Raw genomic sequence first — 15930 nt, 5'->3', positions numbered from 1 at the left:
ACACACACACACACACACACACACACGCAGGGGAGAAGGTGGGGGGGGACTGTTTAATGAGTATACAGTTTCCTTTCAGGGTGACAGAAAGTTCTAGAACCAGATACTGGTTGCACAACCATGTGACTGTACCTAATGCCACTGGCTTGTACACTGTAAAGTGGTTAAAATGATAAGTTTTACAAGTATTTTGCCACAATTTAAAAAGATGTGCACTGGGGTGCCTGGGTGGCTCAGTCGGTTGAGCGTCCGACTTTGGCTCAGGTCGTGATCTCACGGTTCGTGGGTTCGAGCCCCACGTGGGGCTCTGTGCCGGCAGCTGGGAGCCTGGAGCCTGCTTCCGATTCTGTGTCTCCCTCTCTCTCTGCCCCTCCCCCACTCATGCTCTGTCTCTGTCTGTCTCAGAAATAAATAAACATAAAAAAAATGGTTAAGATGGGGGGGCGCCTGGGTGGCTCAGTCGGTTAAGCATCTGACTTCGGCTCAGGTCATGATCTCACAGTTTGTGGGTTCGAGCCCCACGTCAGGCTCTGTACTGACACAGCCCAGAGCCTGGAGCCTGCTTCAGATTCTGTGTCTCCCTCTCTTTCTGCCCCTCCCTGCTCAGTCTCTCTCTCTCTCTCTCAAAAGTAAAGAAACATTAAGAACATAGAAATTAAAAAAGTAACAAGATGTACACAATCCGTACACATATAATTATGCAACACAAGGAGCAGCTGACTGGTCTCCATCTGTGGAGTGTGCAGCTCTTGAACTCGGGGTTGTAAGTTCGAGCCCCATGTTGGGTGGAGAGCTTACTTAAGAATGAAAAATTTTTTTAAAAACTCTGAAACTTTATTGATATAAATAAGGAAAATTTATGTCCAGAAGAAGCACATAGTGGACACATGCACACGCCTCATTTCTCTTTTTTTTTCCAATTTTTTAAATATTTATTCATTTTTGAGAGAGAGAGAGAGACAGAGCACAAACAGGGGAGGGGCAGAGAGAGAGGGAGACACAGCATCCAAAGCAGCACAGCCCTCGTTTCTAATCTCTGAAGGCAGGATTAGGGGTCCAGACACACTTGTGCGGTCCCCCGGCCCCCAAGCTCAGCTTTGTGACTTCGGGCAAGTGCCTTGGTCTCTGTGGCCCCAGGCCACAGAGTACATACATGGCCCCTGCTAGTCTGGCTGGGCCACCTCTACTGATGGAAGCTCCTGGAAACATCACACGATTCCACACAACGTGTAGTCACTGCTGAAATCGTGTGCTTGTGGGATTTAGAATGCTCCTACCTCCCTTGCTACTTGGACTGATATTGAAATAGGTCTCTACCCGCCGTGAGTGACATCGGAGGTGGGAAGAGATCCATGCAGAGTGACCGGGGGCGGGGGGGCGGGGGGAGGTCCCGGTTTGGGATTAAATACCTCCATCAGTCGGCAAAGTCTCTGTGTGCAGGTAACCTCAGAACCAGGTGCTGGGGGAGGGGGGGGGAAAGAAGAGGAAAGGGAAACTCAGAGTTTGGGGCGAGCAGAAGAGAGAGGGAACACGCACGAGAGTGTGCCCAGAGTTACGCAGAAGACGGGTTAGGAAAATCTGGACCCCAGGCCCACGGCGTTCTGTTTTCCGTTGTCTTCGTTAAACCAGACGTGGGCTCCCGGCCACGCTGCAGGTGCACGCGGCGCAGGGGCTTCTCCTGGGCAGGTCTCCTTGGCTCCCGGGGAGGCAGCGCTCCCTCCTCCAGACCTGACTAGTCAGCGAGCAAATAGCAGCCAGCAACCAGATGCGCGGTGGCGACATTGATTGTAATTCTCTCTCCTCTCTCTTTTTCTTTTCTTAGAGAGCCCACAGTGCCTCGGGAAAAATTGGCTGAATAAAAGGTATAAAGACTTTCTTTTTTTTCTGAATAGTTTTTGACAGATGTGAGCATGTTGAACGTCTTGGGTGCTGCTGCTGCTGAATGCCAGGGGTTTCCGGGGCTTCCTGCTCACTGGAGGGAGGGGGCTGGGGGGGGGGCCAGAGAATGGAGAGTTTGGCTTGCTTCGCACTCGATGGCGTGTCCTCTCTTGTCCCCCAAAGCGCCAGCCCGAGGTGTGCTGGGAAGGCAGGTGTGGGGACCAGAGGAGCCAGAAGGGAAATGAGGGGACGGGAGTGTGTTTATGGGTGACATTGCTTAGCAACTGCCACCAGCCAGAGAAACAGTCCCTCCTCCCCCCTCCTTTGCTCTGCCCCCACCCCAGACCCCAGGTACTTGGGGCACAGGTGCGCGTTCCCCTGGCCTTCGGAGCCTGGGGTGCTGCATGTCTCCGCGTTGCCCAGTCTCCTCGGGGAGGGGGCCGCAGAATCGGCTCAGGTGCCAGCGGTGACCCTCGTGGGGGGGACCGGACCCTCCTGACCCCAATCCCCGGTCCATGACCCCAGCCCTCGGTCTGCACACTCCTTGCAGCCAAACCTCCATCACCCGCCTGCAGCCGATCTCCTTCGAAGGTTCGCTTGTAGAATTTGACTTTGCAGAAAATTCTATCGAAGCTGTGATGTATTATCTGTTGTGAACAGATCAGAGAGTGCAGGTCCGCCGTGTGTTTGTAACCCTGGGCTCCCCGCTGGCTTCCTCGGGGTTGGGGGCAGCGCTCCTGGGTCTCAGGCCTTGTGCCCAAGATAGCCCAGCATTTTCCGCAGATCCAAAAGGCAAAACAAAGCTGTTGGGTGGCGGGGTCTGATGTCCGCCTGAGCCAAACACCGGAACCTCCTTTTGGTGGTCTCTTTTGTATTGTTTTTACCCCCAAGTACACGCTGGCCTCAAAAGTGGGCACTGTCCAAATGGCCAGGGGGCTGTGTCCTAGAAGCCGGTCACCTCAGGGCCACCCGGGTTCGTGGAAAGGGCAGTCCTGGCCCCGCTCACTGGTGGGATGGGGACAGTGAGGCAGAGCTCAAGGCTCCGGTTCCCGTGCATGACAGGGTCCCCTGGGAGGGGCCGGGGGCTGTCCGTCAGCATCCGATGCAGTTCGACTGGGGGGAGACGAAGAAAGTGTGCCTCGTGCTCTCATCGACGAGGTCTCCCCCTTGCAAGGCAGAGCCTCCTGGACGTGCCATTTGGTAAACCGAGTCTTACTTTACAGGGAAACGACCAAAGGAGTCCTCAGGTGAATCTGTGTGTAGGTCAAGGAATCCACCTCCTAAGGGGTGACACGGCGATTTGTCTGCCTCGTAAGCTCGGGTTTTTGCACGTTTGTTTTTTGAACAGCTTTACCCAGGTCTGCGCACACAATCGACTACGCGTGTTAGAGTGTGCAGTTTGATTAAGTTCTGACACCTGTTTGTACCCCTGACGTCGTCATTACAGTCAAGATACTGGACGTATCCATCAGTCTCCTTCGAAGGATGTATCTTTTGTCTCTTCCTCCGTGCTCTCCAGTCCCCTTTCCCGGCAAACACTGATCTGCGTGAGTCCCGTCGCTCTAGAATGGTGTGTATTCCCTATGTTCTAGACAGATAAAATCATACCGTATGCGTTCCTTCTTGTTGTCAGAATAAGTATTCTGAGACTCCCCCAGGTCATGGTGTGTGTGAATAGCTGATGCCTTTTTGTTGCCGAGCGGTGTTCCATGCTGTGAGTTCACTACAGCGTGTTTTCTCCATTCACCCCTGGAAAGACACCAAGCTTTTTGGTTATTACGCATTATTCCCATACAAGTGTTTGTGAGACACATGCCTTCTTTTCTCTCGGGTAGAACACCCACAAGCGAAATGACTAGAGTTCATGGTGAGCCTGTGTTTCACTTTTGAAGTAAACGTCAAAGTGTTTTTGTTTTTCCCAAGTGGTTGGACCATTTCGCATGCCCGCCGGCCACGTGCGGGAATTACACCCATCTCTCCAACACTTGTCGATTATTCTACATCCTCTCCAACACTTGGTGCCGTTGGCTGTGGTAATTTTCGCCATTATGATGGGCATTGGGGTGGTGTCTCATCGTGGTTTCGTTTGCATTTCCCTGCTGATGAGTGATGCTGGACATCTTTCCATGTGGTTGGTTGACGTCCATCATCTTCAGTGAAGTGTCTTTTCCAACCTTTGCCTGTTTTTTTTCATTGGGTAGTTGTCTCCGTACTGTTGCATTTGGGGGGGTTCTTTATATATAGTGAATACAAGTCCCTTACAGATGCATGCTGTGCAGCCATCTCCTCCTAACTGATCTGACTTGCGTAACAGTGTCTTTGGAAGAGCTGGCGTTTTAAATTTTGATAAATTCCAGTCTATCCATTTGTTCTTACGATCATACTTATGATGTTGTATCTAAGAAAGCTTAGCCTGACCCTGGCTCACAAAGATTTTCTTCTCCTGTACTTTCTTTAGACGTTTTGTAGGTGTTAGATTTTATGTTTAGGTTTCTGGTTTATCTTGAGTTCCTTCCTGCGTGTGGTACAAGGTATGGGTTGAGGGTCATTTTTCTGAACTGAAGCTGTGCATTGATTTCAATATTACTTACTAAAAGACTGTCCTTTCTCCTTTGAGTTGCCTTTGCAACCTTGTCAAAAATCTGTTGTCATATGGACCTGATCCCTTTGATCTATATGTAGTCTGTCTTGGTGCCATTGCACGCTGTCATGACTATCATAACTTTATAATAAATCTTGAAATCAGGCGATGTTAACCCTCCAACTGTGTTCTTGTTTTTCAAAGTGGTATTGGCTACTCTAGGCCCCTTAAATTTCCATATGGATGGCATTGAATCTATAGATCACTTGGCTGGCCGGGGAGGGGGGTGGGATCATTAACATCTTAACCATATGGAGTCTTCTGCCTCATCAACAAGTTATGCTCCTCCATTTATTTAAGACTTCTTTAACTTCTCTCAACAACGGTTTGTACTTTTCAGCCGGCAGGTCTTACACAACTTTTGTCAAACTTACCCTAAGTATTTCATATTTTTTATGGCTACTTTAAATGGTATTTTTCCTTCAGTTTCTGACTTTTGCTAGTGTGTAGTCATTTTTTAAAACTGTGTGTATGTTGGGGCGCCTGGGTGGCGCAGTCGGTTAAGCGGCCGACTTCAGCCAGGTCACGATCTCGCGGTCCGTGGGTTCGAGCCCCGCGTCGGGCTCTGGGCTGATGGCTCGGAGCCTGGAGCTTGTTTCCGATTCTGTGTCTCCCTCTCTCTCTGCCCCTCCCCGTTCATGCTCTGTCTCTCTCTGTCCCAAAATAAATAAACGTTGAAAAAAAAATTTTTTTTTTAAATAAATTAAAAAAAATAAATAAATAAAACTGTGTGTATGTTGACCTTGAGTTCCACATCTTTATCGAACTTACCTGCCAGTTCTAGTAGCTTTTTTGTGGATTTCATCATATTTTCTGCAGACGATCACGGTGATACAGATGATCCATTGATAAAGACAAGTTTACTTTTTCCTCTCCAATCTTGACGTCTTTACTCGTTGCTGTTGCTTTGTTTTTGCTCCACCAGTTAGAACCTCTAGGACACCGTTGAATAGAAGTGTCATGAGAATAAACACCCTTGTTTTGTTCCTGATCGTAAAGGGAAAGTAATTCTTCTACTAATTGTCATGTTAGCTGTAGGTTTTTCATAGGTTCCCTTTCATTCCGCGTCTATCGCCAGCGTGCTGAGAGTTTTTATCGGTTTTTATTAAGAAAGGGTGTTGAGTTTTCTTAAACTCTTTTCTTGTGTCTATTGAAATGATAGGTGCTTTTTCAGTTTGTGAATCAGATGAATTAGATTTCCAAACTTGAAACGAGTCGATCACTCACTATTTTTTAAGTTCATTTATTTATTTTGAGAGAGGGAGAGAGAGTGAGGAAGGGGCAGAGAGAGAGAGAGAGAGAGGGAGAATCCCAAGCAGTCCCCTCCCCATTAGCATGGAGCCCGATGCGGGGCTTGAACTCATGAACTGTGAGATCGTGACCTGAGCTGAAGTAGGAAATTTCACTGACTGAGCCACCCAGGCACCCCTGTTTTCCTATTTTTCTTTATTTCCTTTTTCCTTTTTTGTTTGCTGTCTTTTGAACAGAGTTTTTAAAATTATTGTGTTCCATTTTATTTCCATTACTGACCTATTCGTTATCGCTCTTTGTTTTGTTATATTGATGGTTGCTTTAGAGTTTATGAGTTTTTTAAGCTGGTTCCCACCTACCTTCAAATGATTGTTAACCCACTTGACATACAGTATAAGCATACTTCCATTTCTCCATCCTGGCCTTATATATATATGTTATAAGCCTTGCAACATAATGCTATTTGTATTTCTTTGTTTAGACAGTAAGTCCTATTTTAAAGAGATTTAAGTGATAAGAAAAAGATCTCCTGTGTTTATCCATATAGCTACCATTTCTGGTGGTCTCCATTCCTTTGTGTGGATCCATATTTCCATCTAGTGTCATTTCCCTTCTCTCCGAAGGACTCCCTTCAGTATTTCTTACATACGGCACCAACCCGCCGGTGGTAAATTCCTTCAGTGTTTGTGTATCTGAAAAAGTCTTTATTTCAACTTCATTTTGGAAGACATTTTTGCAGGGTGCAGAGGTCTGGGTTGACAGGTGCTTTTTCTTTCAGTGCTGCAAAGGTTCAGGGCCTTCACAGCTCCCGTGGTCTCAAAGCCTGCTGTCATTTTCATCTTTGTTCCTCTGTACAGAATGTGTCCTGTTTCCCTGGCTCCTTCTAACATTTTCTCCTGCAGTGTTTAATCTGCCATTAATTTCATCAGGTGTATTTTTTTTTTTCACATCAGATGTTGTAGTTCATATTCTACAGGTTGAATTTGCACATTTTCCAGTATCTTACATGTCTCTACTTACTTTCTGGTACACGTGGAATATAGTTATAATTGTTTTAATGCCCTTGTCTGCTAATTCCAACATATGTGTCAGTTCCAGGTCAGTTTCAAATGATTGATTTTTTTTCTCCTCATTTCCCGTGTGCCTGGTAATCTTTGACTGGATGCTGGACATTGTAAATTCTACCTTGCGGGGTGCTGGCTACTTCTATTCCTATAAATATCCTCGAATTTTATTCTGGGATGCAGTTAAATTACTCAGAAGCAGTTTGATCCCTTCCTCTCAGATCTTACTGCTAAGGTTTGCTGGATGGGCCCGAGGCATGGTTAGTCCCCATCAAGCGATCCCACTGCCAAGGCAAGGTCGTCTGAGCGTGCTGCCCGTTGTTCCATGAACCGTGAAGGGCTCCAGTGAGGCTGGTGGGGACACACACGTTTCCTGGCCCCGTGTGCATGCTGAGCACGGTTTCCCCTAACCGTTCATGTGGTTCTTTCCTCAGCCTCGGGGCTTTTCCTCAAATGCACGGGATGATCAGTACTCGGCTAGACACTCACGGGGACCCTCTCTGGTTCTCCAGGGTCTCCCTCTGTCCAGTTCCCCGCTCTCCAGCCCCCTGTTTTGCAACTCCAGCCACCTTGGTGTCCCTGGACTCTCAGCCCTGACTCCTCAGCTCAGGGAGCCCACCGGGCTCCACTTGTGGTCCCTGAGTCTTAACCTAGAAGGTCTGCACACAGTGAGCCATGGGGGGATCCCCTCACTGGTTTCCCGCCTCTCAGGGATCACTGTCCTTGCCGTTGGACAGGACAGTGTGTGGTCCTGTGTCTTGAAAACCGTTCCTGAGTCGTTTGCCACTGTGCCTGGTGGGAGAGTAATTCAGTCCCCGTTCCTCCATCTTCACTGGAAGTGGAAACGTTCTCCCGTCTGAACTCAGGTCCCGTCACATGTGGTCTGGAGACGCCCATGCGCACACACATACAGGCAGCCCCAGGGACACACGGGTCCGTTGCCAGCCCTCATCCCCACTTCCCTCCTCAGCCAGCCCTGGTTGGAGGCTCGTGGGAACACGTGGTCCGAGCATACAGACCAGCGCTGTTGTTCCGTTTGTCTTGAGATTGGCCTCCTTCTCCTCAATGCAGAGGAAGCTGCAGCCGTAGGAGCGTAGCTCTTGAAAGATGGTTGCAGAGGGCTCTTCGTGGAGCCTCTTTTCCGGAACGCTTTGATGGTAAAGAATAAGGGAGGGGGAACAATGCCTCCAAGGCTCTCAAAACCTCGGTGGTAGGGGAGGTCAGAAACCCGGAGAGAAGGGAACCAGTGCCTCCCAGCAGCCCCGCTGCCTCTCCAAGGAAGCGTGCCACAGAGCACTGGGGACAGAGTCCTCTTTGCCCTAACAAGAGAAACCAAGCAGGGAGGAGGACCCATCCGAGGCCCAGGCTATTCATTCTTCTGAATCCCAGTCCCCTCACCCACCCTCTGCCAACCCGGGTGTGGACAGAGCCACGTTCTTTATCTGTGCACGGCACTTTCCGGCCTTTAAGGGCCTCAGACTGCTGTCAGCACATCCGACCCGTGTTATCCCGTTTGACCCTCCCAGCAGGGTCCATCTTATGGATGGGGAAACTGAGGCCGAGGACGGGCAAATGATCTGCTGAGGCTCATGCTGCAATGGCTGAGGCAAGACCACAGCCCTGACTATCCAGGCTTTCGTTTCATGCTGAGAATTTTCCTTGAGCAAAGTTGAGGTTCCCAGTAAGAGTGTGGGTTTCTTAAACTGAGTGTCTGAGCTTCTGTCACAGGTGCCTACGCCTGTCATGCCACAGGAGCCAACTGACCAGCATGGGACACAGACTCCACCCCCCACCCCCCATCTCCGGCCCATGAGGGCTCTCCTCTCCTTCGAGAAAGCATTCTCATTGTTAGGGTGGTTGGCTCGCTAGTTTCATGGGCCTACAAAGCTCCTCACTCATTATAGAGCTTTTCTGGGAGTATCAGATGCTCGGAGCTCTCTGATATGCACGCACACGTGTGTTTGGACTAGTGCATCAGTTAGGCTGTACGATGGAAAGAAAAAGGTAGGGGGAGATGCCCAAAAATGTTGACCACAAAGCGTTCACCCAAACCCACGGCCGTTTCTGACTCCGCTAAGGCCAAAGCTGCATCGCATGAGCAACAGGAGAACCGCGTGCCAGAAAATTCCCAAGTCCTGTGTCACAGGGACTGAAAAGGGTCCCCGATGCCTCCCTTGACTTTCAGGATGTGTCCAGCTGGGTGGCTTTGTGCTGCCCGCAAAAGAGGCAGGACACTAAACATTTGAGAGGGGAGCGGGCAGGGTGACAGAAAGAAGAGCCTGTGTACTCGCGCGTGTTTGTGCGGGAGTATGAAAACCCCAAGTCTGTGTTTTCCCCAGGGTATTAATTACAGTTGGAAAGGAGGCTTGTCCGGGCGTGTTCCGCTTGGGCAGAGTAATTTATCATCCGGTTTCAGGGAGCGGGAGGCAGGTCACGGTGCAGAGAGCAAGACACACATCTCTCTCTCTGACTTCACAGCCGCCCCACCTGCTCCAGGGTGGACGGCTGTGCCCAAGGCACATGCCCGGGGACGCACAGAGGGCTCTCCAGGGGAGAGAGGGGAGCCTCGGCATGATCCTCCTAAGACAGAAGCCGTGATGGGAGAGGCCCGTGCAAGTCCAGCCACTTGGACGTGTGCCTTTGACGGAGGGAAGGCCGGCCTGGCTGCCCACACTGATGCCTTTTGATCCTGTCGGCCCTCACTGCGACTGACAGGAGGGCAGGTGGTCTCCGTGGGGGTGGTCTGAAAAGGAGGCGGATTTTATTCCTATCGATGGCTAAAATCAGCGTCTGTGACTGTTCGCCCCTCAGTAGAGTAGAGGTCGCTAACGATGCGATGGTTGTGATTTGGGACCTCCCTGGCCTCGGCGACGTGGCCGGAGAGGAGAAATCAGCACAGAGGACCTGGCCACTCCTCCCTCTGCCTCTGGGTCCTCCCGCCCTCACCTGGGCACCGGGACCACCCCCTGCATCCCTCCAGCTGCTCAGGATGCTTTGCTGGCACTTTGCTTCTGTCCTCTGACCCACCCCACGGCCCACGGGGGCTCCTGCCTCCCACTGCTGCAGGTGGACAGCAGACCCTGGAGCCCGCAGCGACCTCACATTTGCGTTAAGCAGTTTAGGAATGGTTTTTCTGAAAAGTTACGAATTTACGTAATAATAAGTACTCATTTATGATTAGGTCACCTCTCCACGCCACCCTCCCCCTCGCACCCCAGCCGGCAGACGACCGGCAGGGCCCCACTCCCATGCCTGATCTTCCCATGAAGGGACAGGCCCAGTGCAGCACCGGTGACCCGGTCAGCGCAGGTGCCGTGAGCACCTACTACGCGCCAGGCACCGTGCTAGGTGCTGGGGATACGCTGAACCAATCAGACCGATACTCCGTCAAATGGTCGCTTCCTCCGGGGGGGGCCTCCTTGGTTTCTGACATCGCCGGGGCCGCCTCCGGCAGGTCTGTGAGAACAAAGGGAAACCCACGGAAAAGCGGAGGCCCACCTTGCGTCTGTGGATGTTCCCTTGCTCTGCTGTTCGGCCTGCAGCCTCCGTCTCTCAGGACTTCGTTATTCCTCTGCCGGCACTCGGCACACAGGGCTGGCGGTCTGTGCCAGGACCGAGAATTCTCCACGGCTCCTTTGTCAGGTGTCCAGCCTGCCAGCCCGCTGGCACTTGCAGATGAGCTGGAGGGAGAGGGGGCAGGGGGGGCGGACGGAGGAGCGAGGACGGGAGCAGAGCGAGGCCGCGAGGTCACCGCCCAGGATGCCCAGTAGGCTCCCCCAGGCCGGCCGGGTCCCAGGGCCCCCTGAACACCCTGGCGGAGTCTGAGTTTTCCTTCTCCGGTGTCACGGCGAATGTGTTCACTCTCCTCCCCCTCCCCAGTGTCACACCTGCTTTCCCCTCGTCCACCGGCCTGCAAATCCCCGTAATTGGGTCTAGAATGGCGGCCGTGTGTCAAACAGCCCTAGGCACCAGGCCCTTTCCCCTGGTGATTCTTCAGCCCCATCACCATCCAGAAAGGTGAATGCGGTTGTCCTCACTTTGCCAGAAAGGAAACTGAGGCTCAGAGAGGTTTAGTAACCTGCTCAAAGCCACACAGTGAGTCAGCAGAGCTGGAACGGGAGCCCAGGTCCTAGTGACGCCAGACCCGGGGCCCTCCCGCCCCAGCAGCCTGTCAGTTTGTGCCTGGTGTCGTCAGAGACACAGCACATGTTCTCTCAGTCAAGGTTGGGAGGAGAAGAGAGGACTGCTCGTCAGGCCAAGCAGTCATTCCTGCTCCCCAGAGGGCACTGGCTCTAAAGAAATCTTCAGGATGGCTGGAGGATCTCGCATATTCCTCCTTAGACACCGGGTCCTCCCCGTCTTTTTAAAGAATGTACTACTAGGGGTGATGGGGGTGCTTTTAAAGTCTAAGTTGGACTGTGCCCCTCCCCCAGCGCTCACATCCTCCAACGGCTCCCAGTTCTCTTGGAGAAAGGCCAAGTCTTCACAATACCCTCCCGTGTAAGACCTCATGTGATCTGGCCCCATCACTCCTCTGACCACCTCTCCTACTGCTCCCCCTTGTTCTCATGACTCCAGCTCCCGGGCCACCTGGCCCGTTCTCTGAAGAGCCAGGCACATCCTATGACAGAGCCTTAGCCTGTACTCCCTCTCCTAGGAGAGCCTCGGGGCTCTTTTCCTCGACTCCTCCAGATTGGACTAAGGATCACTTCCCCACTTAGGTCCAGCCTGACCATCCCCTCTTCTAATCAAGGACAGGATAACAGTACGGTTGGTTGGGTGCTCTCAGAATTGTCTGAATGACTACCTCTGAAGAATGCTGGCTCCTGAGATGTCCCTAGAGGTGGGCCACCGGCCTCTGTTCTCAACCCCACCCTAGTGATGATTTTTATCAGTGATTCACATAAGCATGTGATAGGCATGATGACCAGGTTCTAGTTAATCTGAAGCTGAGAGGAATAAGTAACAGTTTGCCTGGTCTACTGGCTGGGAACAGAGAGGAAATTTAACTACGTTTAATCATCAATGTAAAGGGCGGCTGAGTGGCTCAGTCATTTACACGTCCAACTTGAGCTCAGGTCACGAGCTTACGGTTCACGAGTTCCAGCCCTGCATCGGGCTCTGTGCTGACAGCTCAGAGCCTGGAGCCTGCTTCGAATTCTGTGTCTCTCTCTGTCTCTCTGTCTGTCTGTCTGTCTCTCTCTCTCTGCCCCTCCCCTGCTTGCACTCTCTTTCTCTCTCTCTCTGTCTCTCTCTCTCTGCCCTTCCCTGCTCGCGCACTGTCCTCTCGAAGATAAATAAACATTAAAAAAAAATGTTTTTAAAGAATTAGTGTAAAATCTTGCTCCTGGGTCCAAAACTACTAAACAGCTGAGTATAAGAGGAAGGAGACTTAGGGGTTTTAACTGATGGTGAGTTCGGTATAATTAAGAGGACCGTCCAGTCCGCTCGGACTACCGCAGACCGGGTGGCCTGAAACACGGCTCCAGAGGCTGGAGTCCGAGACCCCAGGACTGGTGCAGTCAGGTCCCGTGAAGGCATCTGCCAAACCGCAGACCATCGTACCCTCACGTGGCGGGCAGCTGAGGCAGGAAGCAAGCTCTCTTGTGACTCATCCAACTGTAATCACCCCCCAAACACCCCCCCAAACACCACCGCGCAGAGAGGTGATGTCCAACATACGACTTTAGATAACTTTGCAGGGGGGACGCATTCAGGACAGTGACCAATAACTTAGCATCCAAACTGAGGGCATGACTAACACTCACGGTGCGAACCAGGAGTGTCCCGGGCTCACGGGAGGGTGTGGTCACCCTAAGCATCAACGGCTGCCCTCAGAAGCCCGTTTTGTTGGGACTGCATGAGAAGAGGCACGTTCCCAGAGGACCGAGTTGGTCGGCTGGAGGCTCCGTGGAATGTCGGGTTCCCCTTGGAGGTGGCTGCCGTGAGCCACGGGGGACCGTTCAAGGGACATCCCGTAGGGGTGAGAGCTGTTTGCTCAGAGGAGGCGAGTTGGGGCAGCCAGCTGGTGTGCCTCTGATATCTGAGGGCCGTCCTGCAGAAGACAAGGGGAGCCTCAGACCCACTAAGGTCCATGAGACCAGTCCTGGGGGGCAGATCTTGGGGGGGCTGCATGAAGGACAGCTTTCCAGGGAAGACAGCCAGGCAGTGATGGGTGGGCCACCTCCGTTCCCTCCTCATCCTCAGGGGCCTGCAGAGGCGTTTCTGTGTCAGGAGGGGACAGCCCGGTGACTTCTCGGGCCTTCGCCAGAGGCGGTGCTCAGTGGCCAGCACGTGTCACTGTGTGGGAAGCCCCCCTTTCAGTGAGGACGCAGAGAGAGGGCCGGCAGGCGGGAGGGAGGCTGAGGTCAAGCCTGCCCTCCCTGCTTCCTTCTGCTGTCCCCCCCCACCGCCTGCTCAGCTCCTCTCACCGCCCCCCCAATGCTGAGGTGGGTTTTCCCTTCCTAAACCCTCCCTCCTGCTGCTGAATTATTGAAAGTGTCGTTGGCTTTATTGCCGTGCTGGAGGGGCACTGCCGCAGAGCCGCAGAGCTTGGAATGTGCCCACGGTCCGGAGATTCGCGGCGGCCCTTAGCATCCCCTGCCTGGGCCCCCGGGTGGGGGGAGCTGCTCCCAGCCCCTCCCCTCGCCCTTCCCCCATCATTGACTCCCAGTGGCTGGCCTTCCGACCGGAGGATGCTGTGTCCATGCCGCCCGCCTGGAGGGGCGTGGATTGAGTTTGTGGCAGATGTGACCGCCCAGCCCAGGTGCGGAGCCACGTCTCCGTGCGGGGCCCAGAGACGTCCCCCAGCAGCTGACCAGCTGAACGTCTCCAGGGCATGTGTGGAAGTGGCCTTCGGGGGGCGGGGGCGGCACTCTGATGTACGTTTATGGGGAAGGGTTGGCGTGGAGGCGTGGCTGTGTGTGCACAGTATACACACGCGTGTGTGCAGAGAGGGACCCGTGCGCTGGGGGGGGGGGGGGGGTTGTGCATGAGCACCTGTGCCTGCAGCTCCTTGTGTGCACATGGCTCCTCCGTTCCGCGTGTGCACACGGGTGTGGGCTTTTACGGCAGGCGTCCTGGAGGTTAACTCAGCAACAGGCCCTGTTTGTGAGATGTCGCCGTCTGAGCCACTTTCCAGAAAGGGCGATGGTGTGGCCGCCCCAGGGTTCGGAGGATGCCAGGAGACACGTGGCTCGTTCGGGGAAGCCGCTGTCAGCACGGTCAGGCTCCCCGGGCTGGACCAGCATGAGAGAAAGGGCGACCAGTCAAAGCGCTTACAGGGACGGACTTCCCCACTCGCTCCCCAGAGGTGTGGTGTGCAAAGTCCAGCACTGGAGCCCCAAACTCTCCCTCGGACACTGGCTGGGAGACCCGGACAGGAGAGGTGACCGCTGCTGTCTCTCCACGAGGAGGCCCCCCCCCCCACGCCCGCTGAAGGCAGCGCAGCCTTGAAATTCTTCAGTTCTGTGCCCTCAGCCCCCTTTCAGGGGCACCTGCTGTGTGCCCAGCTCCTCGCCAGCTGGCCTGGCTAGACAGGTGTGGCAGAGCCCCCCTGACCCCCAGGAGCCGCCCATCTGCACAGGGCAGAGACAGCAAGTCCAAACTCAATGACGAGGCCACGTGAGCGGGCTGGATGCCATGGAAAGTAAGGACGGGGGCTTGAGACCATCTGCGGTGGGCAGTGTGGTCTCTGGGAGCTTTCTGAGCCCAAAGCCCAGCTCCACAGGCCTCTCTGGACACACCCAGAGGAAACGCGACCAGGTGGCAGCCTGGAGCTGTGTCCACAGGGCATGGCTGTTCATCTGCCTCGGCCAGGAGCTGGAGAAAGAGGCCCAGGGACGCGGGGTGGGAGTGGGCACTGCTCACTCACTGTCGCTGGAGCTCTGGCCTTTTGAAAAGCAGAGGGGGCCAGACCTTCCTCAAGCCACAGGGAGGCAGGGGACCCATTCGGCTCCGACGTCTTGCTCCTGGGTCGCTCACCCTCCAATGGTACAAGTGTGCTTTTTTTGCGTGTCATTTGACTGTTGATCATTTGGTCAATCTCCTCTGATCTTTGAAACAGCCTGGGAGCAGGGATGGTGCTGTCACCCTGGCTTAGCTCAGAGCTGAGCTGGAAATGGCAGAGCCGGGTTTGCTGGCCCTTGGGCCTCTGGACCCTCTGGCCAGGCCCGCTGCTTGGCTTGGGCCGGCCCCTAAGTGCTGGTGCGCCCCCAGGGGCCTGAGAAGACCATTAGACCTGCTGCAGATCAGGCAGCGGGTCCCCGGGGAATCTGGTCTCCTCTGACTGCGTTCCCGACCCCCAGTGTTTGCAGCTTCTGAAGGGTTCTGGAAACAAAGAATGCAGTGTAAGCACACACACCCCCAACCCCTTCCCCGTGCCCAGCATCCTGCCAATCCCAGGAGCCTAAAGTCTGATGCCATTCTCTCCAACCTGGCGCCCCCCCTTAGGCTCACCCAGCCGGGGAGTCATAGGCTGGGCCTCGGACGGTAGCCAGGGTGCTGGGCCAGAGGCTCTCGGCCACCAAACTCCTCCTCTTCCTTCCCCGTCCAGCCCTCCTCCCGCTCAGCCAGGCCTTCTTGGGGTGGGGGTGATGGGGCACGGATGGGGTGGTCCCCACTGAGGCCAGTCACGAACCTCCCTGTGCCCCCCACCTTCCCAAAGCTGGCCTTCGCGGAGCAGGAGGTGCTGCTTCTGACAACCCCGGGCCAAAAGCCACCCTGCGGGCAGAAGTGTTGAGCTGTCAGGGGTGGATCTTGTTCTCTCCTGGCCCGAAGGCACCAGCACACACGTCCCTCTTTCGGCCACCACCCCTCGCCCAGCTGGTATCACTCTCCAGTGCGTCGGAGCCCCGTCCCCTTATGCAGCTTCTAGGCCTCAGTTTCCCTAATTGGAAGAGACCTTAAGAACTGTAGCAAGATTGATTGGCTTCCTTTTTCTCCTCCTTTCTATCCTTCAAAGAGGGGGCGGTGGCCTGGGTGGAGAGGCCCAGGTCCCTAGGTGGCCTGTGGCCCACAGAGGGCACTGGCCTGAAGCGATGGACAGCGGAGCAGGGATCCCAGGGGGGCTGGATTCCGAGGCCTCTAGGCCAGCAG

The 15930-nt window shown here is 53.9% G+C and overlaps 1 protein-coding gene across 3 annotated transcripts in view; it reads left to right on the top strand.

Annotated features, from left to right (window-relative positions):
• The window catches only part of RBFOX3 (RNA binding fox-1 homolog 3), a 450056-nt gene that overhangs the window by 325559 nt on the left and 108567 nt on the right, over window positions 1–15930 (top strand). For 2 of the 3 annotated variants that reach the window (XM_043585745.1, XM_043585746.1), the window contains exon 4: window positions 1823–1862. The exons of the other annotated variant lie outside the window; for it this stretch is intronic. The gene's annotated coding sequence lies outside the window, so the exon portion shown is untranslated. The remainder of the gene's footprint in view (window positions 1–1822; window positions 1863–15930) is intronic. 3 annotated transcript variants of the gene reach the window in all.

Source organism: Prionailurus bengalensis, chromosome E1, assembly GCF_016509475.1.
Source record: "Prionailurus bengalensis isolate Pbe53 chromosome E1, Fcat_Pben_1.1_paternal_pri, whole genome shotgun sequence".
NCBI lineage: Eukaryota > Metazoa > Chordata > Mammalia > Carnivora > Felidae > Prionailurus > Prionailurus bengalensis.
The sequence above is the reverse complement of the archived record's forward strand: the minus strand, read 5'-3'. Positions and strand labels throughout refer to the sequence as shown.